The sequence below is a fragment of the Bos javanicus genome, chromosome 8 (genome assembly GCF_032452875.1).
Source record: "Bos javanicus breed banteng chromosome 8, ARS-OSU_banteng_1.0, whole genome shotgun sequence".
NCBI classification, from domain to species: domain Eukaryota; kingdom Metazoa; phylum Chordata; class Mammalia; order Artiodactyla; family Bovidae; genus Bos; species Bos javanicus.
This window is the reverse complement of record NC_083875.1, coordinates 104628415-104653068: the sequence shown is the minus strand read 5'-3', so window position 1 is coordinate 104653068 and position 24654 is coordinate 104628415. Positions and strand designations below refer to the sequence as shown.

The 24654-nt window shown below is 44.2% G+C and overlaps 1 long non-coding RNA gene across 1 annotated transcript; it reads right to left on the bottom strand.

The window, feature by feature from the left end:
• Positions 1-870: 870 nt before the first annotated feature.
• Positions 871-4423, bottom strand: LOC133253206 (uncharacterized). Its single transcript, XR_009738232.1, has 2 exons — positions 3204-4423; positions 871-2319 (listed from the first exon to the last, which is right to left on the bottom strand). It is a non-coding gene; the product is annotated as an uncharacterized LOC133253206 (long non-coding RNA).
• Between the last annotated feature and the right edge of the window lie 20231 nt (positions 4424-24654).

The window sequence follows — 24654 nt, the reverse complement described above, 5'->3', positions numbered from 1 at the left end:
ATTAGTTTTGGTTTTTTCTGATAAATATCCAAGAGCACAGTGACTGTAAAGAGATAGCCAGAAAAGCTGATTTGGTCGAAAGCTGGTTAGGCATTTTTCTTCATTTATAGAGAGAAGTATGAAGTTTTAGTGAGTTCCTGCTATCCTATTCATGTTTGTGTGTAGGAGATTAATACTAACTCCATACCCAGTGGTCTAACCCTAAGGCCCTGAACTGATGGCCCCAAACACCTTCAGAGGAGAGCCATGGGGGCCTCAGCGGTCTGAATCTCAGTGGGCACTGGCCATGGGGAGGCAGTGTCTTAGTCCATCTGGGCTGATGGACAAACTACCACAGACCGAATGACTTATAACCAGCAGTTACTTATTTGTCACATTTTGACAGTCCAAGATCAGGGTGCCAGCAGTAGACTTCTGAGGACAGTCCTCTTCTGGGTTTCAGAATTACTGCATCCTCCCATGGCAGATGGAGACGGAAATGGCCACCCACTCCAGTATTCTTGCCTGGAGAATCCCAGGGACAGAGGAGCCTGGCAGGCTACAGTCCATCGGGTCGCAAGTGTCGGACACAACTTAGCGACTAGATCACCTGTGGCAGAAAGAGGGCAGCAGCTCTCCAGGGTCCTGTTATAAGGGTCCTTTCACAATCATGACCTAATCACCTCCCAAACGCCCCACCTCCTAATGCTGTCACATTGGGGGTTAGGATTTCAACATAAGAATTTTGGAGGGACACAAACATTCAGTCCATTGCAAGCAGGTTCTCTCTCCAGATTCTTTCCTAGTTAAAGACACAAAATTTTCTGTCTTGTTAAACATTCTACATACCCAGAGTCAGCCAATTAACTGAAAAGCTGAAAACCACAAGTAGAATTTTTAGCAGAGCAGTACTTTAATAAATGTAAAAAAAAAAAAAAAAGAATTGCCTAATGCTCCTTCTTACCACCATCATTTCCAGTATGCACACTTCTATTTTAGGGGAAAAAACAATCTGAGGAAAGGGGATGAAAATTGGAACAAGAACTGAGAGTAGCCTTCAAGGACACATGTCTGACCCTGTGACCAAAACCTAGAGAATAATCTCCCTTCACCTCTATGCCTAGCCCTTGACTACCAGGATCATTCTAGGCCCCCTGCCTAGCCAAGGCTTTCTCCCTGGGAAGTTCAGGAAACCCCCACTCCCTGCAGCAAACAGTGGCTCCTGATCAGTGCATTAACAATTTAAAGGCAATGAACAATCAAATCTGCCTCTCTCTAAGCTCTCTCTAGATGCCCAACAACGTGCTGGATTGTCTGCCCGCTGATCTCACTTGGCTCCCAACGATGCTAAGGAGCAGGGTCCGTAACTGCTGCTGTCTGTTGTCCCTGTTTTAAGGCAGAAAAAAAAAACTGAGGCTCAGAGATCTCAAATAATTCATCCCAGATCTCAAGGCTACTGAGTGGTGGACCTGAGACTTGTCACCTTCCCACCTCCCCTCTCTCTGTACCCTCCTCTCTCTGATCTATTTTCTGGTCTGGCTGAGCTGGTTGTGGTTCACCTGAAGGCACCAGGCATTTCATGTCTTCTGCACCTTTGCTGAAGCTGTGGTCCCTGTTCAGAGAGTCCTGGCCTCCCACTCCCTTGTTTGGCTGGCTGACTCCCACCCATCATGTAAGAGCAGGTTGACAGTTCTGCATCTACAAAACCCTCCTAAACCAAACTCTCAGATTAAATCATTCTTGACCTCTGGGCATGCCACAACCATGCTTATCTCTAGGTTTCATAGATATGATTTTCCCTCCACCAAAACAGTCTTTATTTACATGCACAGACGAATACATGTACATGTGTGCTCATATGCACGCACAGAAATGCCTCTTTTCCTAATCCTACTTCTCCTTCAGGTATCCTGCAAGTCCAGCGCTCTGAGAAATCTTCCCTGAGCCATGCCCACAGCCGCACACCTGGGACTTCTTTGCTATCACACCATCCATACCGGTTTGTCATCGTTTCTACATAACAACTGAACTCCTTCAAGGCAGTGACCGTCTCACCATCCTTGGGTAAGAGTCAGGCACATAACAGGTGTTTAATAAATGTTACTGAAATAAGTGAATGCTCCCTCTATCTGCTTCTTCTTGTTTGTGCCCCTAAACTACGGAAACAGAGAATTATGTGTCCCAATATTGTGCTTCCACTTGGTTGAGTTGTCATTGAAACCACAGATCCCACGCTTTTATGGTAGGAAATGAAGAATCCTGAAATTCTTCCCAGGACTTCTTTTGAGAATGAAACACTCTGGGGTAGACAATATCATTTTTCCAAAGACTAGAAGCAACCTGGATGGGGGAAGGTGGAGAACAATAGTCAAGAGGAAGAAAGATCTTACTGAAAATTAAAGCTGCTATTATATATCCAATAATCAAGAAAAGAAGCTTATTTCCAGGAAATATGAGATATCCTCACACATATGTATTTGCATATTTAATATATTTCATATAAGAGATACTCCTTCAACAGCAATGGTTCATGGTGATATAATTTTACCTTGACATTAAGATGCTTTCTTTGTTTGTTTGCTTTGGGGAATTGCATTTACTCACCTTGTATTTGTCATGCGAAATTAAACTTATTTAATATTTTTGTAGGGCTTCCCTAGTGGCTCAGATGGTAAAGAATCTGCCTACAGTGTAGAAGACCTGGGTTTGATCTCTGGGTCAGAAAGATCCCCTGGAGAAGAGCATGGCAACTCACTCCAGTATTCTTGCCTGGAGAATCCCATGGACAGAGGAGCCTAGCAGGCTACAGTTCATAAAGTCGCAAAGAGCTGGACACAACTGAAGCAACTTAGCACGCACTCACACTCCATGCTTGTAACAGTTAACCCACTGTTAACTGTTATAACCCATCTCATCATATTTAATCCAAATGGTAGTTTAAACAGCCCAAGTTCTCTTGGAATTAGGAAAAACATTTGCAAGTTTGTTCTTCTTTAGTTTATGTAATTAAAATAAATTACTATATATGAGTCATTTTTCAAACTCATCGTAGGTTAATATCAACAGTGGTAAGTTATGTTGAAAGCATGAACCCGTGATATGATGTGGTGAAAATGACACTATCTCTGTGGTTTTCCTCCTCAAAACCTATAACTCTAGTCTAATCATAAGAAAAACATCACAGTCCAGTGAAGGGTACTCTATAAAACACCTGACCAATTCACCTCAAAACTGCCAGCACCATCAAAAACAAGAGAAGTCTGCAAAACGGTCAGCACCGAGAGGCGTCTGAGGAGATATGATGACTAAAACATAATGTAATACCCTGAATAAGATCCTGGAACAGAAAAGAAAAAAATCATTAGGTAAAAACTGAGGAAACATGAATAAAATATGAAATTTTGTTAATAATCTTACACCAATAATGGTTCATTAATTATGGCAAATGTACCATACTAATATAAGATGTTAGTAAGAGGGGAAAATTGGTTATAGGTATATGGGAACTCTTTGTACTTTGTAATTTTTCTGTAAATCTAAAGTTATTCTAAAATTTCTAGAATAAGTTTTTTTTTTTTTTAAAAGAAACTCAATGTAGAATTACAACATTTTTCTATGTCTTCTTTTTCTTCCCATTCCAAAATGATTGCTATCCTGTTTTGCTTCTCTCCTCTCTTCTTTTCCTTCCCAGTTTTAATAAGCACAGGCCTCCAGCAACTCCCCCAAGTGCTCCTATAAATGGCTGGCAGCAACAGACTGAGGGCAGGTGAGTATAGATGGTAGGCTGATTGGATTAACGTGCTCATGTATCACGTCCTTTGTCATGAGCTTCTTAGTTTATTTCTCCACTCCTTGAATCTGGGCTGGCCTATTGACATGCTTTGGCTAATGAGATGTTAGCAAAGAGGAAGCAATCAGAGACTTGAAAAAGGGTTTGAGCATTTCAACTTGATTCTTCTATTTCTGCCCCTGCCATGTGACCTGGCCTGAGCTAGAAGGCTGCTGGAGGATGAGAGTCATGTGGAGCAGAGCAGAGGCACACCATCCCAGATCAGCCAGCCTACTCCCAGACATGTGAGCATGGGCCCCCAAGACCAGCAGAGCTACGGAACTGACTCACCACTGTCCACAAACGCCTGAGCAAACCCAGCGACAGTCAAGTCCAACCCAGACCATCTGAATCGCACTGACTCCTGGGCTAAATAAATATTTTGTGGTTGGTTGTCACAGATTTTTGTGGCAATACACAGCTGATGCAACACCAACTAACATGCAAATATCGGTCCGTTTCAACTGGAAAGAGATTCCTTGGTAGCAAAGACAGATAGAGGGAAATTCCAGGAACTCCTTCCCCCAGAAGAAGAGAGCAATGGCATCCCATGACCAGGCCTTTAATTACCAATCCTAGCTTCATCTCTAACCACTTCCGGTATTTATCCTTATACTCGATATCCTTATACTCGATGTACAGCTCCTTCGTGTGTAAAATACTGACAATGACAGTATGTATCTCGTAAGAGTTGTGAGGCTCAAATTTCGGTAGATCTAAATTGCTAAGAGTATCCGGTATGTATAGTAGATACTCAACAAATGTTAACTAGTGCTTGTGGTAGTAGCAACAGCAGCAGAATTCTCAGACTGTCTACCCAGGAAGTTCTTTCCACTGTTTTTCACCTGGGCAATTTCTAATCCTATTTTAAGCCTCTTGTCATCGCCTCCAAAAAGCCATGCTTGGCCCTGGCACAACCTAGCCTTGCACTCTTCCTTTGAACTCATAGAGCTCAGTATTCCAACCTTCCCCTGAAGCCTGGGACATGATTTGATTTTCAAACAATCTCTATGTACTAATAACTGCCTTTCTGCCCAGACTGCAAATTTCTTGAGGACAGAGACTATACCTCATTGTTCACTGAGTAAGGCAAATATGTTCAGAGCTACAGACACTATGCCTCTTAAGACCTGGATGAGATTGTCTTGAATCCCCATCACTCATCTTGAGGCAAGCTGGGGCACCTCCTCGAGTTTTCTGACAATTCCCAGGGACCTGACACTTTCATGACCCCTCTGAGCCCCAGCTCCTACCAACAGAATCAGTTCATTTACACCTTGTCCTGCTTATTGGAGGCACTCCCTCACTTCCTTAAAAGTCGACGCAGGTCTGGAGTTGACTCATTTCCTCACTTGCTGTATATTAGCTCACAGGACCTTGACACGTGCAGCGGACTCTGCAAGAGGTTTACAGAGATGACAGGAGTGAAGATGGTGCCGCGTGACAATAGCCCAAGCACGTTAAAATTCCATGGTAGACAACCCCGGGCTTCAAAAAGTTCCTCAGCTGCCTGCCAACATCAACCCTCATGCCTCTCTTCTTTCCTCACCCTCTATACCCAAATTCCTGCTGGTCTGTTACTCATTCAGCTCCTTCTTTTTCCTTATCTCTAACTAGACCCCTTAATCTTGAAGTGAAGAGCCGACTCACTGGAAAAGGCCCTGATGCTGGGAAAGATTTCAGGCAAAAGGAGGAGGAGGCAGCAGAAGATGAGATGGTTAGATAGCGTCATCGACTCAAAAGACATAAATCTGAGCAAACTCCTGGAGACAATGGAGGACAGAGGAGCCTGGCGTGCTGCAGTCCACTGGGTCACAAAGAGTCAGACACAACTTAGCAACTGAGCAACAACAGCACACAGACCCCTTAGGGAGGGCTCACTCACAACCCCAGGTGCCACTTATCCCCAAGAGCGATTCTTGGGCTAGTTTCTAATTCTCTTCTTACACTGCTACCCAGAACAGCATCGAGTTCATGGTAGGCACCCTATCAATTTAAGTTCGATTTTCAGAAAACATCCAGACAGACTCAGGTAAGAATGGACTCATGTAAGATTTATGAGAAAGGAAACAAAGTCCAAACAACAGAGTGAGAGGTTTGCTCATGATTCTTATAAACCTGAGTCTTATGAAATTTTTCATCATCCAAAGGGATGAAATCTAATTGATACCAAGCTACATGCAATGGAGAGCAGGCATTAAAAGCAAGGTCTTTGGAGTCCAGATGACCTTCAATCAAATTCTAGTTTTCTAAATAACCATCTTCATCACCAAGTAATTAGCTTCTCTGAGCTCCAATATCCTTAGCCATAAAATGCAAATAATGGCACACAGGCCACGGCCTTGTTAGAAAAAATAAATGAGAAGTAAGCAAAACGTCCCACACAGTCCTGCTGCTGCTGCTAAGTCGCTTCAGTCATGTCCAATTCTGTGCAACCCCATAGACGGCAGCCCACCAGGCTCCCCCTTCCCTGGGATTCTCCAGGCAAGAACAGTGGAGTGGGTTGCCATTTCCTTCTCCAATGTATGAAAGTGAAAAGTGAAAGTGAAGTCGCTCAGTCGTGTCCAACTCTTAGCGACCCCATGGACTGCAGCCTACCAGGCTCCTCCGCCCATGGGATTTTCCAGGCAAGAGTACTGGAGTGGGTTGCCACTGCCTTCTCCACCCGCACAGTCCTAGCCCCTAGTAAGTGTGCAAAAATAGTTTCTCTCATCTAATGGGAAGATGAGTCTTCATACCTAGGAATCCCAGGAAAGAAAGACACCCCAAGAGATAGAATAAAGGTCCTATGGTATTCTCTTATCTCTCTCTTATGCATCCAGAATTGTACTAGTTACAAACCACCCTTGGAAGAAATGAGAATATGGTTGGTTGCTCAAATCATGTTCTGTGTTAGTGGCACATATGAGGCTCCCAGTTGAGAAAGGCTGGGATGGAAGGAGGCAGGACTAAGGAGGTGGATTCCTAGACATATGATATGAGAAGCAGAGTTTCTTAGATATTTTAGGCCTGGGAGGAAAAGAATGATCTAAAACTTTAAATACTTGAAATTTCCTATGATCTCCTCACCTAAGCATCTCCTATGGTTCATCTTCTCTCAGAAAAATCACATCAAGGTCCCAACGTGAAGGACCTCAGATTCACGGCAGGTCTCAAGATTCCTGAAAGACTTTTTTACCTTAATTTCAATTGTAGTTTTTATCACAGACCAGTACTATCAGGATTAAAGATGGCACTCATCTTGTGACTTTTAACTTGTGCCAATAACCAAAAAGCATGCTTTCCAGGGAGCTCAGTAAGTGCCATATATGACCAACTATAAAGCAAGTCCATATATAGGGAGAAGCTTACAATCCCTGACAAAATAGCAATAAAAATCTCCCATCCTCATGTATATTATAATAACTTTAATCAAAATCTTCATGCTCATCTTCAACATCACTGTCTTTGTCATCAATAGAGCCATTTTTTTGGAGTCATCAAACTCAGTTCTTCAGAGTGTATCATCTATAATTCTGCTTCAGAACTATGTGCTGATCCACAAATCATACTCACACTTCAGATGCAATCCAAGGCAACAAGTTCCATTTTCAGAATACTGGAAGACTTTGTTTTTCTTTATCTTCTGGTGCATAATTGTATACTCAAAGCATAATCACACTAATTCTATTGTTTAATAAAACCATCTGTTTAATTTTCACCCATCACTTACATTCTAGGAAGGCAGAACCCAAGAAAAATGATTGAATATGGTTAGATTTATTTGCTTATCATTCTAAATGACTACATCAGGTTGTATTTGGGCACACAGAGTAATATTTTTTATGAAGTCTGTTTCATCTTACAAATAGCACAAATGTATTACATTTTTTTGCAGTACAAGTTCAAGCTTGTTAAATTTTTACAATTAATATAACATATAAATTCTGTATTTTTGCTTTTTAATATTTGCTTAAACTGTAAGGCCCTCACCATTGTAAATAAAACATGCCTACATCATTCATTCTCCCCAAATATAAAGATGTCCATCTCTCTTGTCTTTTTGCTTTCTCATTCACCACTCTGAAATTCCTTCATTCATTCATGGAACTCATCAAGTGCCTTAGCTCATGAACATCAGAAGAAAGACTGACCTTATGTTGCCATGACTTAACAGCATGGGATACAAATTTATTTCATAACATTTGACATTTTCACTAAACTTACGTATGATTTTTTCTTGTTCTAATTCAAGTAGAGTTGAGTAATTTTTCCTGTTCTCTGAATAGTGCTTAGATTAGGTTCCTTTATCAGTCTCTTGACTTTTCAGATAGCTCTCAGTATGATCAAAAATAGAAAGGCTGGAATGAACCAAGCACTGAAGGGGAATTTAGGACCAGGCCCTGGTCCAAGCAACAAGTTCATGCTAGAAAAACGGTGACAAAGAATAGGCAACAAGAGAAACTGGCTAGCTATTTGAACCCTACCTTTCAGGCAATGGGGAGCCACCAAATATTTTTTTAGCTGACAACAGACATTAAAAAAAAAAAAATCCACAGGCCATTTAGTATAACATGGCCTTTGGGATCCCAGAAAAGAATGTATTCATATCTCGTCATTTAATGATAAGATCTTAGACTGCTCACTTCCCATAAGCTTCTGCTATTTAAGTGAACATAATTATATAGACCTCAAAGAGTTGGGGAGAAGGCAATGGCACCCCACTCCAGTACTCTTGCCTAGAAAATCCCATGGACAGAGGAGCCTGGTAGCCTGCAGTCCATGGGGTTGCTAGAGTCAGACACGACTCAGCGACTTCACTTTTACTTTTCACTTTCATGCATTGGAGAAGGATATGGCAACCCACTCCAGTGTTCTTGCCTGGAGAATCCCAGGGACGGGGAAGCCTGGTGGACTGCCATCTATGGGGTTGCACAGAGTCAGACACGACTGAAGCGACTTAGCAGCAGCAGCAGCAGCAAAGAGTTGGTGGAAGGATTTTAAAAGACAATGACCATAAAATGCTTAGCATAGCACCTGGCATAAAATAGGTGCTCGATAAATGGTGACTGTCAAATCATATCATGAAGTCATGTTTGGAGAAAATTAATCTACCAGAGGGTGTATGCATGAGGGATTAGAGGCAGAGAGATCACTGTGGCTTACAGGAAAGTTGGGAGGATGGTTTGGAATCCTGCAAGGTTTGGGGATAAAGAGGACAGAGGGGCCAAGATACAGGCAAGACTAAGGAGGACCCTGATAGCCGAGCCCCAGCTGCTCAGCTACTGAGAGAACATCAGTGCCTCCAGGAGTGTCCGGACAGGGGGGTTAGAGGAGGGGAGAGAAAAGCACTACAGATGACCCAGAGAGCCCAGCTAAACAGCTTAACAAGGAAACCTCAGTGCTATTCAGAGGGAAGGTCAGGATAGGGAGAAGAAGAGGATAAACTTGCTTCTAGACACAGCGGGTTTAAAGTCATGGTGGTAAAGCCAAGGAAATGTTTACTAGAAAGTTGGAAACATGAAACTCTTGGGAGATAAGTCACAGGGAGGAAAAGAGGCTCTGGAACATCTTCCATTGAAGTAAGAATTAAGATGGTGGAAACAGAACTCTCCACAAAGTGGGACATCTGGAGCACGTGGAGTTGATGCGACAGACTTTCTTACCCACTGGCTTTATTCTGCTCTGATTTTCTTTCCTTCTCAACTCAAAATTCCAGGAGAACAGAAAGACTGTGAGCAGGGATGCTTATCAATGTATCTCCAAAGCCAAGTTCAGGGTTGGGCATGGAGCAGGCTTTCCTCGAATATTGTTCTTCTAATCCATCACACACCTGGAGGAGGACATGGCAACCCACTCCAGTATTCTTGCCTGGAGAATCCCCATGGACAGAGGAGCCTGGCGGACTACAGTCCAGGGTGTCGCAAAGAGTTGGACATGATTGAGAGACTAAGCACAATCCATCACACATGGGATAATCAGAGAGACCATGACAAGTCCAGGCTCAAGGCTAAACATTTTATATTCCTGTCTTTTAAAATCCACTCAACAACTCTTTGAGGGGTATGTTGTCGTGCTATTATTATGCTCACCTAAATAACAGCAGTTTATGCAAGACGAGATCTCCAAGATCTTATAGCTATTGGTCTCTCTGATTATCTCAGGCAGTTCTGAAGCTCTAATCATCCCTTCTGAGCTCTTTGATTCATATATACTAGGGAAATAAATTACTAATGGAAAACATCTTTCAAGACATATAGTTTTGTTTGGCAGCAGAACTACAGGCAGCTGGTCATGGGCAGGGATTTCAGAGGAGAAGGGGTGGATGCCTCCAAAGGCAATGAAATGGTCAGAACTCCAGAGGACAGAAGCACTGCTCCTGCCTGTGTGTATGCCTCCAGCTTGGGGAAGCCACTCCATTGGCCTGGATTACTGAAACAGAACCCCACTGGGGGAGGGGGAGGGGGTCTATCAAAGAGGATTTAGGACATGTCCTTGATAGAAGGGCAAGGAAAGCAGCCTGAGGAGGAAGCCAGGTTACTGAGACCATGCCTGCTTCTGCAGCCCCTCCCTGCCAGGCTGGGGACTCTCCAAGCTCACGCCTCACCAGCTCTGCAGGGCGCTTTCCTCTCTTTCATTTCTAGACTCCCAGCCTGATGTTTGCTAGTACCAAAGTGCCACTCTCATCATTCCACTGGAATGAATGCCATCTTCTGGGCATACTTTTCAAGTAGAATCAATACTCACCTCTCTTTACAAATGGCAAGAGGGGAAGAGAAGGCAGACATGGAAAGCCCAAATCTTCTGATCACTGAAAACCAATCACAGTCAGATAAAGCTGTGGTCAGACTCATTCAACAAGCAAGCTTCCTGAGGGACTTTCCTCTGTAGGTTTCCAGGCTTTGCAAGATGTTTCTCCCACCATCACAACAGGGGAAATAACCCCAGCTAGCCTAAGGAAATCAACATTGCATAGATCAAAATGATTGATCCCTTCTACCTACCACAAGAGTTCTATTGTCTGAGCCAAAACATAGGCTTCAGGAAATATCTCATTAGCAACTTCAATGTGGCTGCAGTAAAGCACTCTAGAATGGTCTGACCTTTCCTTTGAAGAAGAAAAACAAAAATTTCCCCAACAACTAGCTGTGCCTCTCCTCGCTCCAAAGAAGAATGAAATCATAATAAATCATACACCTCCCCTCAAACATTAAAAGCTGTCCACGGGTGTAGAACAGAATTACCTGTGTGAGCGGTTGATCTGTAGCTGAGATAACTCCCAAACATAGGGATTTAAACCACAAACCCAAACAGGAAACCATGATTTGAGGAAACCACATACACGCTGGTCTCCAATCGCCTAGCTCTGGAAGCAGAAACAATCTGAGGCCTGTGTCCAGGGCCACTTCTCCTATTGGGTAGCAGTATCGAATTTGACAACTGGTGACCCAGCTTCTTCTGAAAGAGGGGAGAGAAAGGGAGTTCTGATAACCCTAGAGGAGGATACCGCCAGACCTGGGCAAGGCCTGGTAACTGCGGGAGAGCACAGAGTCGCCACCAAGTTTTCTGAACATCATAACCTCAGAGCAAGACCTGTGTGTCACCAGGCCTAAAGCTGACTCTTGGCTGACCAACACCTCAAAAGCAGGGATCTTGCCGCTCTTGTCCACTGCTGGATCCCAAACACCTAAGATAGTGCCTTGGGCTCAACATGCACTTGAAAATTTGGGTGGATGAATATGCCCGAATTTTGGTTTCCATTTGGCATTAGTGATTAATTTTAGCGAAAGACACCTGATATATCACTGACCCATATATATCCATCTCATCTGGGGGTGCAGCTGTGCAGGGTGGTCCATAGGGTGTCCACAACTTTCCTTCCACCAGCATGTCAGGAAAAGTACTGATTAGGGGTCAGATGGACCTGGCCTCAAAGCCTGGCCCTACCTCTTTCTCTCTGGGCAAATTTGGGCAAGTTATTCCACTTCCCTGAACTATGGGTTTCCATCAGTAAAATGGAAACAGTAACACTGACCTCATAGGGTCTTTGTGAGAATTAAACAAAATGGGGTATATCAAATGACTCACAGTACCTGGCCCACAGCAGGTGTTAAATGTTATATGCCACTGCCGGTGTTATATCACCACCAAGGCAGAGGAAGGGAGGGCGACCAGAGAGTGGCCCCCCTCCTAATGTCTACTGCCTCCATTCTTCTGCATTCCTCTCCAGACATCATTACCCTTCTGCCCAAGTTCCTGCTGGCAGGGTGAAGACCAAGCTGTGCATTCAGGATTTCAGAGCCACTTATCACAAACCTTCACCTATCTTCGCCAGTGCTGGGCTAGAAAAGGTTTAATAACTGGTTCTCTAAGGGAGAAGATGGAGAAGGCAATGGCACCCCACTCCAGTACTCTTGCCTGGAGAATCCCATGGATGGAGGAGCCTGGAAGGCTGCAGTCCATGGGGTTGCTAGGAGTCAGACACGACTGACTGACTTCGCTTTCACTTTTCACTTTCATGCATTGGAGAAGGAAATGGCAACCCACTCCAGTGTTCTTGCCTGGAGAATCCCAGGGAAGGGGGAGCCTGGTGGGCTGCCGTCTATGGGGTCGCACAGAGTCGGACATGACTGATGTGACTTAGCAGCGGCAGCAGCAAGGGAGAAAAAGGGGCCTTGATTTGTAGCTTTTGCGTTTCCATGGTGTAAATATTTCCCCCATGTCCAATGTCAAACTGCTGAAGATATGGAGCACAAAGTTGGTAAGAGATGACTAATACATATGATTATATTGTATTTTCACCATTCAGATACAACAGACGCAAACAACCTAAAGAGTAAGTAATCATAGTAACAGTAAAATGTAACAAAATGATTAAGAAGTGGTGTCTTGAATATTCCCTTATCTCTATTTTCATTATAATTCATTCGATTAGAAGTTTATATAGTTTTCAATAGTGGCTGTGTTTCACAACCAGCTTGCAAAATTCCTGAAACTTTTAACAAATGGGCCAGTGTGAACTGACTCCAGCACAGGGCTGACTCTGGTCTGCTTCTGCCCACAGGAGCACTATCACCAGAATGGAGTGTGGGCAAATTCAGCAGGCCTGAACATCAAAAGACTTCAAAGACCAACAAGACGTCGCCAGAATTCAAGGCAAGTTTTAGGGAGACAAATTTGACTTTCTCTAAAAATGCCTCCAGGAGAAAGTAGTCAATCTTTGGGGTCTTTGAATGAGGAGATTAATTGACTTCCTAGGTTCAGGGAAAATCCAGCATAAGTCAGTACACTGGAATACCAGAGACTGGATCTGTAAAGCTGGGGTGAGGTAGAAAAGAAGCGTGGGTCACCACCTGCCTCTGCTGCCACGTGGCTATGTATCTTCAGGCAAGTGACTTCATCTCCCACAGCCTCAATTTCATCATCTGCAGAATGGGGACAGTACCTACTTATAAGTGTGGCTGTGTGGCTGATGAGCTCATATATTCCAACTGACTCTGTGAACTGCAAAGCATCATAAACACGTAAGGCATTTCTTCTATGTGGGGGATGAGACAGAAACCAGAGTGAGAAAGAGCTGGGTGGTAAGAAGGAAGAAGGTAGCCAATTTAGACAGGGGACAATGGAAGAAACCGGGAAGCAGAGGCTGGGAGTGGGAGGAAGATAAGGGAAGTGGGGGTGAGAGAGGGCAAAAAGCAGCCCATTGCATCTGGAGTGATTCCTCAGTGCTTTTCCAGCCCTCTGGCCACATTCACTGCAGCAGGTTCTGCCTTATTTCTTAATAGTTTTCATGCTCATCTAGGACACTTTTACACCATCCCGAACACCAAGACTGGGTTATGGCTTTCTTAGCCTGTAACCTGTGGCCTTCCTGACCCACATGTATTCCTTCCTCATCATGGGTAGAACCATCTTAACTACAGTTGGCATTAGCATTATCTGATGCCCGGAGCTCTATTTTGACAAAAATCCTTCTTGAGCTCAACCGTGTTACTGTCTCTGTCATACATGAAGCTGGAAATAGTGTTGGGCCTTGAATGAGAAAAAAATGAAAATCAATTTCAAATCAAGGCAATGGTTTGCTTTAGGGGTGCCTTTGTTAAGCAGGCATTTTCATACAAGGATTCTTAAGACCCGTCTCTTTCAAAAATACTGCAATCTCTGGCCAAGGTAGGGGTAGAAATGGGACAGATGAGTTGATGTTCAGCGCTGAGGCTTTTCAGCAACAGAACAGGCAATTCAGGAGATGAGTGTCTTCTCATTACAGGAAGGGCGAAGAGGAGATATCATTTTCAGCGTGTCAGGTTGGCTTCTCAAGATTCTTCCAAACCTGAGACTCTGCTACAGTCATTCAAATACACCAGCCTTGGCTCCCATCCTTCAGGCTTTACAATGTAGTTTCTTCACCCTTTGGCAGGGCTGTTATGAAAACTAGGACATTCCCTCCCCACCACAGACTCAGCCAATTACGAGGAGTAAACAAAATGGCATTCCTCCTGAGGACACTCATTTCCCAGGGTATCTCCAATCTCAACCATAGTTACACTTTATTTTTGCCTTTGAGGCCACCATAAGAAACTTGGGTCCAGAAATATTTAACTTGATTTGACTTTATAGACGGGGAATCCCAGGCCCCCCATTCCATCTCCCTGGCCTCTGCCTTAATCATCTCTCACCTGGATAAGTGCCACCGGCTTCCACCAGTGGCCTTCCCACCCACCTCTCTCACTCCAACTCATCCTCTGCATGGGAATGATTATTTTGAAATGCAAATGTAACTGTGTTCCTCCTCTGCCTACAATTTTTCCATATCTCATCACTAGGAGCTTCTGTACACAGGAACAGAAGTCCCAGTGAACCTGGTTTCACTGCATCTGTATGATCTGTGCCCTCCTTCTGCCCTGCTTTCTTCCCCATACAGCCTGTGCTGGAGCTGCACCCCCTCGCAATTGACTGTCCAAAGACACCACGCTCCTTCCTGCCTTCACGCTTTCAGGAAGTTAATCTCTCCTTTGAGAACAGTTCCATCTGGCCCACCATTACCCCTACTCACCTGGTAAAGGTCTCTGCTTCTCTTAATGCCTATCTCAAATACCACCTCTCCTTTAATATCCTCCCAGAACCACTCAAGCAGGTTCAATTCCCTCCCGCTTTCCTATTTCCACAGAATCTTGTATTGATACAGACTCTAGTTCTGCAGGCATCACTCATCTCTGCCTTCAGATCAGATCAGATCAGATCAGTCGCTCAGTCATGTCTGACTCTTTGCGACCCCATTAATTGCAGCATGCCAGGCCTCCCTGTCCATCACCAACTCCTGGAGTTCACTCAGACTCATGTCCATCGAGTCAGTGATGCCATCCAGCCATCTCATCCTCTGTCATCCCCTTCTCCTCCCGCCCCCAATCCCTCCCAGCATCAGAGTCTTTTCCAATGAGTCAACTCTTCGCATGAGGTGGCCAAAGTACTGGAGTTTCAGCTTTAGCATCATTCCTTCCAAAGAAATCCCAGGGCTGATCTCCTTCAGAATGGACTGGTTGGATCTCCTTGCAGTCCAAGAGACTCTCAAGAGTCTTCTCCAACACCACAGTTCAAAAGCATCAATTCTTTGGTGCTCAGCCTTCTTCACAGTCCAACTCTCACATCCATACATGACCACAGGAAAAACCATAGCCTTGACTAGATGGACCTTTGTTGGCAAAGTAATGTCTCTGCTTTTGAATATGCTATCTAGGTTGGTCATAACTTTCCTTCCAAGGAGTAAGCGTCTTTTAATTTCATGGCTGCAGTCACCATCTGCAGTGATTTTGGAGCTCAGAAAAATAAACTCTGACACTGTTTCCACTGTTTCTGCATCTATTTCCCATGAAGTGGTGGGACCGGATGCCATGATCTTCGTTTTCTGAATGTTGAGCTTTAAGCCAACTTTTTCACTCTCCACTTTCACTTTCATCAAGAGGCTTTTGAGTTCCTCTTCACTTTCTGCCATAAGGGTGGTGTCATCTGCATATCTGAGGTTATTGATATTTCTCCCGCAATCTTGATTCCAGCTTGTGTTTCCTCCAGTCCAGCGTTTCTCATGATGTACTCTGCATAGAAGTTAAATAAGCAGGGTGACAATATACAGCCTTGACGTACTCCTTTTCCTATTTGGAACCATTCTGTTGTTCCATGTCCAGTTCTAACTGTTGCTTCCTGACCTGCATACAAATTTCTCAAGAGGCAGATCAGGTGGTCTGGTATTCCCATCTCTTTCAGAATTTTCCACAGTTTATTGTGATCCACACAGTCAAAGGCTTTGGCATACTCAATAAAGCAGAAATAGATGTTTTTCTGGAACTCTCTTGCTTTTTCCATGATCCAGCGGATGTTGGCAATTTGATCTCTGGTTCCTCTGCCTTTTCTACAACCAGCTTGAACATCAGGAAGTTCACGGTTCACATATTGCTGAAGCCTGGCTTGGAGAATTTTGAGCATTACTTTACTAGCATGTGAGATGAGTGCAATTGTGCGGTAGTTTGAGCATTCTTTGGCATTGCCTTTCTTTGGGATTGGAATGAAAACTGACCTTTTCCAGTCCTGTGGCCCCTGATGAGTTTTCCAAATTTGCTGGCATATTGAGTGCAGCACTTTCACAGCATCATCTTTCAGGATTTGGAATAGCTCAACTGGAATTCTATCACCTCCACTAGCTTTGTTCGTAGTGATGCTTTCTAAGGCCCACTTGACTTCACATTCCAGGATGTCTGGCTCTAGGTCAGTGATCACACCATCGTGATTATCTGGGTCATGAAGATCTTGTTTGTACAGTTCTTCTGTGTATTCTTGCCATCTCTTCTTAACATCTTCTGCTTCTATTAGGTCCATACCATTTCTGTCCTTTATTGAGCCCATCTTTGCATGAAATGTTCCCTTGGTATCTCTGATTTTCTTGAAGAGATCTCTAGTCTTTCCCGTTCTGTTGTTTTCCTCTACTTCTTTGCATTGATCGCTGAAGAAGGCTCTCTTATCTCTTCTTGCTATTCTTTGGAACTCTGCATTCAGATGTTTATATCTTTCCTTTTCTCCTTTGCTTTTTGCTTCTCTTCTTTTCACAGCTATTTGTAAGGCCACCCCAGACAGCCATTTTGCTTTTTTGCATTCCTTTTCCATGGGGATGGTCTTGATCCCTGTCTCCTGTACAATGTCACGAACCTCATTCCATAGTTCATCAGGCACTCTATCTATCAGATCTAGGCCCTTATATCTATTTCTCACTTCCACTGTATAATCATAAGGGATTTGATTTAGGTCGTACCTGAATGGTCTAGTGGTTTTCCCTACTTTCTTCAATTTCAGTCTGACCTATCTGCATCTCCCAGGGTTGTGAGCGCTGAGACTGTGTTACACTCATCTCTAAGAGCTCCCTGGTGGCTCAGCAGTAAAGAATCTTCCTGCAATGCAGGAGACGCAGGTTCGATCCCTGGGTTGGAAAGATCCCCTGGAGAAGGAAATGCAGCCCACTCCAGTACTCTTGCCTGGGAAATTCCATGGACAGAGGAGCCTACTGGGCTACAGTCCATGGGGTCATAAAAGAGTCAGACACAACTTAGCAACTAAACAAAAAATTCCCCCGGAGGGCTGGCTTGTCCCAGGTCATACAAGTAGAAGAGGTCACATGTGAACCAGCTCTTGATAAGCTCACTTCCTCACCTGCTTTCATTCAATCTCTCAGCCCTAATGTTTTCACCTTTCTTAATTTCTTCCTTCCACCCTTTTGTGGATAAAAATCTGACCTGAACAGTCTGAAGCTCCAACTTTCGGTTTTACTTAGGTGCTCTTCCAAAGCAGTGCAGTGAACATCCATGCTCCTCTCTCTGCACCTCCATCTACCTCAGTGGTTTCTGGATTCTGCTCAGATCATCAAGAAGGCACACAATGCTACTCCCAGTACAAGCTTCCAGAATACACCTCGGTCTTTGCCACTTACACGTGCTGGATCTGGTTATAACCCACCCATCATAAACCTTCCAGCAACACCTTCACAATCCACCCTGGTGTAAAGCTGGCTGTCCACAACAGTCCAAAAACAAACATGTTTGGAGACTGTCCTATAGAGAAACTTTAAAGAAAGGAAAGTGACGAAAGCCAAGTATTTTCCCCAAAATATTTTCATACCCATTACTGAACTCAATCCTCTTCACAACCACTTATCTTACCCACTTCACTTTACAGACCAACCAACAATCCAGAGAGGCGAGGGCTTTTGCCCAAGGTAGCACTGTTGGTTACAAGCAAAAATACAGATGTCTTTAGGGTCTCCCCACACCAGATTTTTAAGGTTCTGTTCCATCTGCAAGGAACAGCCATTCATTTTCCTTCTTTCTTCTTTTTCTTTCTTTCTTTTGGCTCCTCACATACTTGCTCTGAGTTTCTACCAACGTTCTAGGTACTGGGGACATTAGCAACAAAACAAAGTTTCTGCCCTCATGAAGCTTGCGTTCTAGTTTATGTAATTTTTTATGGGCTCATCTGAGTCACAGGAAATATTTATTTTTTTCAGAGAAGTCACAGAAAAGCAAAAGAGAATTCAATTCTGACTATTGCGTTGGACCACGCATCACACCTTGATGCTTTGTAAAGCAAGACTCCGGCTCCCACGGAGAATGCCTCCAATTAGCATAACTGGATGGTTTAGCACAACTTGGGGGGGGGGGTGAGGCAGAATATGGTTGTAGAACCCCACATGGTAAAAGTCAAGGCATACAATTTAAAAAATAACCAAAACTCTTTTTTGCTCCCAAAACACACAGTTTGATTTAGGAATGTACTGAATCTCAATCCAAAAAGAACCCCTTGAATGCTTTAGTCCCTTTTTATCCTCTGGTTGGTTCAGCTCCTGCCAGTCACTGAAGGGCACAAGAATGAAACTAGGTTCAGTTCTGGTTGGTACATGAAGCCAGTCTCTGCCAACCAAGAGCTATGCTTGTACCAGATTATAGATAATCTTATATATCAGGTGATCTAAAATACCTGCTCTGAGTTCCTGTGTGAAACTAGAAAGTTCTTCCCCTTCCCTGGGCCTCTATTTCTCCATATGAGACTAGGTAGGCACCAGTCCCAGTGATGGCTATGGACTTTGAGAAGTTAAATTTTCCTCGACCTCATATTCATGTATTCAGTAGGCATCTGTTAAACACTATCACTTGTCACTGTGCCAAGTGATAAGGACACAGCTGTGACCAAGACGGACTTGATCCCAACCTTCACAGACTGATTCTTACCAGTGTCTCTTTGGAGCAAATTTCTCTTTCTCCCATTCTGTTTCTTAAGACTATCTCTATACAAGGTATGGCCCTGGTGGAGCAGAAACTCAAAGTCAAGTCTGTTGTGAGATCTCTCTTCAAGGAGCTCCAAGTAGCAGGAGAACATATACATACATCCCATTTATCCCAACCAAAGTGGAAAGTGTACAGTGGCTTAAAGAGGTACAGTGAAATGCCACAAGATCAGATTAGAGAAGAGAAACATATGGGCCCTCTATGACCTAGCGAACATCTGCTCAGATCCAATTCAGCAGTGCTAAGTGCTTTCACAGATGTGGCCTTTTCGGACCTTCGCCACAGCCACAGTGCAGTCCCTACTTTACTGATAAGAGACTTCAGGCACAAGGAGGTTCATATGACTTGTTTCAGACCAGATTGCTAAGAAGTGCTGGGACCCACATCCAGGTCTGTCCATGTCCATAGCCCTTGCTGGTGTGCCATATGAAGTCCCCTCTTTCAGCACCAGACACTCACTAGGGCCTACAGGTTTTAGCACCATGGGGAGCTCTTACGAAGAAAGAACAAAGAGAAATTTGGTTTCCAGTGTCATCATTTTGGTCTGAAAAAAGATGTGGCTCTGACCCTACCCAACTTTTTCACACTTGCCGGCATGGGTTTGGAAAGAATTTGAATCAGATGAAGACAGGTTTGCACCCAGCAGAGGAACAGGGATCTGACAGGTTAAAAGGCACAGAAGGAGCTACGCTTCTCGAGGGGCTCTAGGAGGGAACGGCATGCTAGGAAATGAGGCTGTCCAGGTGAGCTGGGTACAGACCACGAGCAGCTTTAATTAGATCTCATCAAATTCAGCAATTTGGCTGAAGATTAGTCTGAAGTCCCTGAGGCCATACTGGGCAGGATGGAAGAGGGATGGATATGAGTCTGAACTAGACATTCACCAAAGATAAACCAAGGCTTTATAGTACTCAGATGGTCTTCCAGGTATCAACAGTAAGAGGTTTCTACTAATTAAGATAAAATTTTTGTTTATTTTAGTCTCATAAGGTGAATGGCATGCCAAGAGGAAGGCTTGGAGCATCTGCAATTTCCTGAAGCTCATTTGCGGTTTTGAGAAGTTAGAGGGGTGAGCATAGCTGAGGGTGCGAGAACGCCGCTTTAGAGTCAGCCAGGCATGAACAAATCTTGACTCTGCCGTCTCCTCGCTGTTTGACTCTGCAGCTTCCTACATGTCTCTATGCCTCTACTGTTCCACGGCAAAGGGGGAAATAACACTGGCCTCCTTCACACAGCTTTTGCAAAGTTTAGTGAAATTATATATGTAAACTTACCTAGCACTTTGCTTACACGAAGTTAACAACAAATCATAACTGATACTAAACGAATGTGAGCTAACGGGAAAACTAACCATTTGTCACTTAGTGTTTACCAGGTGCTATATAGGCGTTATTTTATTAATATTTAATCCTCCCAGCAATACTTCTGCAGAGACGTTGCCATCACAAGTTAGCATATTAAGAAACTGAAGTTCCAGGCAGTTATGCCTGATCATTTTTTTTTAATCATTTTATTTATTTTGGCTGTACCAGGTCTTTGTTGCTGAGCGGGCTTTTCTCTAGTTGTAGTGAGTGGGGGCTACTCTGCAGTTGTGGTGCGAGGGCTTCTCACTGCCCTGACTTCTCAAGGTGCAGAGTACGGGCTCCAGAGCAGTGGGCTTCAGAAGTTGTGGCCCCCGGGCTCCAGAGCACAGACTCAGCGTGGCGCACAGGCTTAACTGCTCCGCAGCATGTGGGATCCTCCGAGGCCAAGGATCGAACCCATGTCTCCTTCATTGGCAGGCAGAGTCTTTACCACTGAGCCACCAGGGAAGCCCTAATCATTTGGTTTTGATCTCAGTTAGGTTGCTTATCATCTAGAGCCCAGCTGCCATGGGTTAAACTCCTCACCCCACTGCTTCTAACTTTGTTAATCAACGCTTATAAATTCTCTGATCCTCAGTTTTCTCACCCATAAACTGTGAACCCTTCTGCCCAGAGCTGTCATAAGAATTAATAAGATAACGTAGGTAACATGACCAGCCCACACAGACCATTCATAAATGGTGTTATCCTTGTGGTAAATTCACACAGCTTTGAAGAGGTGGAGCTGGAATCTGGACCTATGTCCAAAGCCGAGGTTCCTTCCTCTGTATCACATGCTGGGAAACAACCCCAGTGTGCAATTCTATCTTCAATGGTAGATGACATGACCTCCAAAGATGGGGAATTTCCCAAAAGAATCCAGCTGGTCCAGAAGTCTTTCTAAACCCAGCCCCTGCTTCAAATTCCTTCTATTAGTTTCATTTCATTAGGTTAAAGCTCAACTAAAAGCCAAATGTTTCTGCTGGGAGGTAAACACATTATTTCTTGCTGAAGTGTTACGGTCTTATGTTTGCATTAGATGGCTATCAGCAAGCAGGAATCAGGATATAGGAAGTGTAAAACCAAAGACATGTCAAGGTTCAATGAAATAGACTCCCATCAGGAGTTGAACAGACATGGGTAGGCTCCCAGAGTTATAGGCAGGACAGAGTGGGAGAAATAATAACTGACGTTGATAAGTAAGTTCTAGAACTCTACTGTATAGGAGAGTGCCTATGGCTAACAAAGCTGTATTGTATACTCAGAATCTGCCAAGAGGGTGGATATGATGTTACGTGTTGTTATCACCAAATAATCATCATCATCATGATAAATGGAGCAGGAGTAAACTCCGGGAGGTGATGGATGTGGCTCTGCCCTTGACAGTAGTAATGGTTTCACAGGTGTAGACTTAACCCCAAGCCCACTGAGTTATATGCATCCCTGCTGGCTCAGTGGTAGAGAATCTGCCTGCCAAAGAGGAGACACAGATTCAGTCCCTGGGTCGGGAAGATCTCCTGGAGAAGGAAATGGTTACCCACTCCAGTATTCTTGCCTGGGAAATTCCATGGACAGAGGAGCCTGGCAGGCTATAGTCCATGGGGTTGTAGAAAAGTTGGACACAACTTAGTGACTAAACAACAATAATAACAAAATATGTATACCTTTTCACATGTCATCATACCTCAACAAAGCAGTTCAAGAAATAAGAAAGAAAGAGATTTGGTCAATAAGAAGCCCTACTCTAGCTGTGCGACCTCAGCTAAGCCTCTTCCCTCTTCTGAGTCTCCACTTCCCCTCTCTAAAAAAGGACTCAGACCAAATGTTCCTAAGCACTTTCCAATTCTGACAGTCTCTGCTTCTGGGGAGGGGAGAATGGCCAAAAGTGACTGAAGAGACAGTCCTTTCCAAGGCATCTTGAGGAGTTTTTAGGGAGAGGCCCAAGTTGAGGATAGGCCATCTTGAGCAAGCAGAAGCCCAAAGCTCATTGGCTGATTGTAGCTGCCAGACCACAGATCCTCATCCCCAGTTCTGAGCTCACTCCATCTCCCTGATCACTCTTAACACCAAAACTGAACTTGGAAGGATCCAAAACCTTCTGGCCTTGCATTATTTATTACTTCAGATGAGGAGGCTGTAATCCATGGAGGTCAAGCTGATCCCTCAAACATCCTACTTTTGGATTCATATAGAACTTATTTAAAAACATCTTCTTTAAGTGGCAAAGTTAGCAATGAACTTTAAACCCAACTCTCGTCCAGTGCTCCCTTGGCTCTGTCAGATGGACTCCTACGCTAATTCCTCCAGGGCCATGATTCCCAACCAGGGTCAACTGTGTCTCCACAGGGGCCATCTGGCAATGTCCAAAGACATCCCTGCTTGCCACAGTGCCACAAAGAGCTACTGGCATCTGGTGAGGGCATGCTGCCAAGGATCCCACAAGGCACAGAGCAGCTCCCACAAAAAAAGAATTATCTGGCCCAAAATGTCAATAACATTGAGAAATTCTGCTCTAAAACATACCAAAAGCTCACCCAGTTTTTCAAGTTACAGCATCTGAAAGACTCCTTCATATACTTTTTGACAGCTAAGTTGAAAGTGAATCCTAGGGTCACATAACTCCTGGTTCTTTGATCCTCTCCATCTGACATTTATAACACAGAAAGAAACAGAAATTCCTTGTCAGGAATGAAGATGATTTATTGTCCATCTAAATGTCAAAGATAAAGCTACTTGAGTCACATTTCCACCAAACAAGATAATCTTCCTGTTGAATCCCTGGAGATTTCAAGATGGAAAGAGGGGTCTCTGAGCCAATTTCTGGACCAGTTTCTATCAGTTTCTATTACCTCACTGTCTTGTTTCCTTCCTCTTTTGGACAGCCACTCTAACTTGGGCAACACTGAGTACCATTCATTTGTGCTACAAACATTTATTACAACAAGGCCTGTGCTGGATACTAGAGATTACAGCAAAAGGCACACTGGCCACCCATAAAAATCGCAGTCTAGTAGGGAGAGACAGACCTGTCCACAGGTGGTGGCAACACAGCATAGTAACTGCCTTAGTGAGGAAGCCCCAGGAGACGCCTGACAGCCTAGGGATCAGAGAAGGCTAAAGGGGACAGGAGCTCTGAGCTGCTGCTGCTGCTGCTAAGTCGCTTCAGCCGTGTCCGATTCTGTGCGACCCCATAGATGGCAGCCCACCAGGCTCCCCTGTCCCTGGGATTCTCCAGGCAAGAACAGTGGAGTGGGTTGCCATTTCCTTCTCCACTGCATGAAAGTGAAAAGTGAAAGTGAAGTCGCTCAGTCATGCCCGACTCTTCGCGACCCCCTGGACTACAGCCTGCCAGGCTCCTCCATCCATGGGATTTTCCCGGCAAAAGCACTGGAGTGGGTTGCGACTGCTCTGAGCTGAGGCTTATGGAATTATCTAGGTCAGAGCAAAGGTGGCAGCCAAGTGTTCTCTACTAGGCGAAAGCAGACGCAGATAGCTGAAGGGAAGGGTGAGCATGGCTCTGTGAGAAAGTTAGTGGTTCCATATGGCTGAAACCGATAAAAAGACGGTGAGACAGGCCAGAAGTGAGGACGAAGAAAAGATGGAGCCAGAATGAGAAATGCGTCCATGCCAATTGACGAAGTAAGCTTTATCCTGAGAATAAGAACGCAGCCAAGGATTATTCTGGCTGTACTTTCGGGATGGATTTTAAGGGCAAGTGTAGAGGCAGCAAGACTGGTTTTATGAATTCATCTGCAAAGCAGAAACAGACAACAAATAGAGAACAAATGCATGGATACCAAGGCGGGAAGCGGTGGTGGCGTGGGGGGTAGGATGGATTTGAGAGCTTGGGATTGACACATATACACTACCATGTATAAAACAGGTTCAGTGCACGATGCTGGATGCTTGGGGCTGGTGCGCTGGGAAGGCCCAGGGGGATGGTATGGGGAGGTTGGGAGGGAGGAGGGTTCAGGATGGGGAGCATGTGTATATCTGAAATTAAAAAAAAAAAAAAAAAACCAAAGGAAATAAACCATTGTATACCTGATATAAAAAAAAAAAAAAAAAAACAGCTAACTAATGAGAAATTACTGCACAGCACAGGGAACTCTACTCAGTGCTCTGTGGTGACCTAAGTGGGAAGGAACGCCAAGGAAGAGGGGATAATATGTATACGTATGGCTGATTCCCTTTGCTGAACAGC